The sequence below is a fragment of the Austrofundulus limnaeus genome, unplaced genomic scaffold, assembly GCF_001266775.1.
Source record: "Austrofundulus limnaeus strain Quisiro unplaced genomic scaffold, Austrofundulus_limnaeus-1.0 Scaffold24, whole genome shotgun sequence".
Classification (NCBI taxonomy): domain Eukaryota; kingdom Metazoa; phylum Chordata; class Actinopteri; order Cyprinodontiformes; family Rivulidae; genus Austrofundulus; species Austrofundulus limnaeus.
Genome location: NW_013952426.1, coordinates 2,702,650 through 2,705,489, shown reverse-complemented (window position 1 = coordinate 2,705,489; position 2,840 = coordinate 2,702,650). Strand labels below are relative to the sequence as shown.

The 2,840-nt window shown below is 37.2% G+C and overlaps 1 long non-coding RNA gene across 1 annotated transcript in view; it reads left to right on the top strand.

The window, feature by feature from the left end:
• Positions 1 to 1,692: 1,692 nt before the first annotated feature.
• Positions 1,693 to 2,840, top strand: part of LOC106514952 (uncharacterized) — an 8,816-nt gene continuing 7,668 nt past the window's right edge. Inside the window, exon 1 of the long non-coding RNA XR_001309942.1 lies at positions 1,693 to 1,703. This is a non-coding gene — a long non-coding RNA (uncharacterized LOC106514952). The remainder of the gene's footprint in view (positions 1,704 to 2,840) is intronic.

The following is a 2,840-nucleotide window of genomic DNA, read 5'->3' as shown; positions in this document are numbered from 1 at the left end:
TCTATAAAAAATTTAAAATTGGGAATTTATAAAATCATCTAACAGAGATGTGCTTGTAGGAATACCTTAGCCAGGCTCAGCTTATTAAACATTTTTTAAAGGAACACTYGTACAAATTCGTAACTTTAATTGTTGCCAAAGTTTTACACATGTATCCAMCTAATTTGTAGCCTGGTAAAAACCAGACCCTTGTCCTTCACTTTGCTTCGTACGAGGGTCTGGACTCTTGGCTATAGAGAAGCGATTCTTGCTGGAGGCGTGGCCTCTGCTGAAGTTTAAAATGATTGCATCGTTTGGCCGCTGCGTATGTCGCTGTGAAGGAGGCTAAGCTAAGAAACTAACCAGAAATCACGTGTGCTGTAAACAACCCTACTGAGAGGAGAAAAGTACCGAGCCGAATGAATCATTCAAAACTCCGCCTTCTGTTTGCTGATTGGCCCAGGTAAAATAAACTACAAGCAGACACTGCGCAGAAAATCGACGTTCTGTTCTGTGATTGGCCTGAATGAAATGTTCCAAACAAATCCTTGTCTATGGGAGAAATCCCAGGTGGAGCAGTGAAGGGAAACTAGAATTGAGCGGAACTGCGTAGGAAGGCGAAGTCCAGGCCAACTAATTTGTATTCATCAGTAAAAGATGCCGTGAAAGGAGAGAGAATCCCATGTTTCACATTTTATCTTCCCACTGATAACTGTTGATTCTGTGAACTTTCTYAGGAGTAGGGAACTCTCTGTTTTATTTATTTATTTATTTTACGTTTGTCTTTTGACAGATGTAAAAGTAAAAGACAGAATGATCAGATTTGCTTTTCTCACTTTCAGTCATAAAAACCAGGGTGAGAAATGCTTTTTCAGCCATGAWGCAAATATAAATAACCTTGCTTAACATTCTACATTCAAACCAAACTGCACTTTCTTCTGGGAGTTGTAGAATCAAATAGTGAAACACATTTTTTTTAGCAGCGGATATAAACCTGTAAATGTGAGCTCAGTCTTTATACCTCCTTTTAATTAAAATTGAATATGAATAGGTTAGACAAATGGTGGTTTGAAAATGTATTCACCCTGTTGGTATTTTTTTCATTATGTTGCCTCACAACCTGTAATTTAAACGAATTTTCAATTTGATTACAAGTAATGAATCTAAACACAAGAACAGGAAAAAATGTTCTAAATGTAAAACTAAAAAGTGGTGCATACTAATGTATTCAGCCCTTTTTGCTTTGTAGCCCCCAACATTACCTTCAGAAGCCTCTTATTTATTGAAATTAGATGCATCTGTGAGTAGTCTATTAGTATACATAAATGCTCTAAYAGTCCTGCAGAATCATCACTAATGCAAAACCTGTATGTAATGTGGGTTATTGCTAGAGATGCAACACTCACAAACAATACAAATCTTTGACTTTTTAGAATGAATTATAAGAATCATTAAGTGGTTAAACATTTATAAGTATAATTTAAAAGTATCTTCAAAGAAAGCCTTTAAACAACTTTTATAAAGAGAAATAGAAATGGGCATTTTTTTGAAGCAAATTCATTTGAATCAGCATAAGTAAAGGACATTGTACCATAAYAGGATTTAGTTCTTGGAATGTTCAACAAGAGATGTGATGACCTAGTGACATACTTTGTTACAGATGCAGGTTGCAACAGCTGAGCCAAGTATGGAACAGAGTAGCCCAATTAGAGTTTTATAAATAAGTGTAAACCAGTGAATATTTTGACAGGCATGYATGCCAACCTGAGAATATGGTTGGCAGTGATGCATTAAAAAGAGGCATTTGTAACAAAACAAATTGTGGGGTGATGAATTGTTTCCAGTTTCTGAAGTGTTTCCTTACAAATGTGTCTATAAATTATATGTCCATAATCAAACCAAATGAAAATGGTCTTTTCAACAATCCTTGTTTTTGTGACACTTGTACAGGAGGCATGATTTCTATACAAATAACCGAGTCTTGTTTTAAACTTTGACTGTTACACATTAATATGGTGTGAGAAAAAAAGTGCATCATCCAGCCAGATTGCTAAATATATGTACATTGTGACTTGTTTAACAGTGTCACCACTTATTGTGATTAAGTTTGTTGAGGTGGGGAGAGCCCCACCTTCATAACTGAACTAAATTACGTTTGTCTTTTCAGCATTTAAAAAACAGATTTAAATAAATAAAAGCATGCTGTATCCTAACCCCCAATTTACACCACATGCGTTCCGGCTCCGCTCCGCTTTGGTCCGACCTCCGCAGCAAATACGCACCCATTATAATCAATGAGAGTGTTTACACTGGCTGCGCAGGGCGGCGGTGAGCGGACGGCAATCCATCAAAATTAGAACAGATCCTATTTTTGACGACAGAAATGCGCTGGAGTCAATTTTTAAATATTACATCGGACCAACAGGAAAAGAAAAGAGCACAACATCCGTATTTTCAAAATAAGACATTTTTAGGCTGGATAATTTGTCGGAATAATGTCGAAATTGCAGCTATATTAATAAATATACAGATATATTTCTACACAAATGCTGTCAGAATGTATCGTTCTGTTTGGGAAGCAGATGGAAACATGATGTAGCATAACACAAAGAGGTAAAACACAAAACCAAGGAGACTTTGAGCCCCGCCTGCATTCACTACATACACGATACGACACCTTAGAACCACAGCATCCAAACCAGTAAGTCAGATGATGGGACACATGACCCCCTATGAACAATAGAGCTAATCAAGCCCATTGTCAGTCGATGGCCCTCTTTTGCATGTGACTAACCTGTTTGTCCAGGTGGAGGCGGAGCTTATAAGGCTGAGTTCACCTGAAACTCTCAGACTGAAGAAGT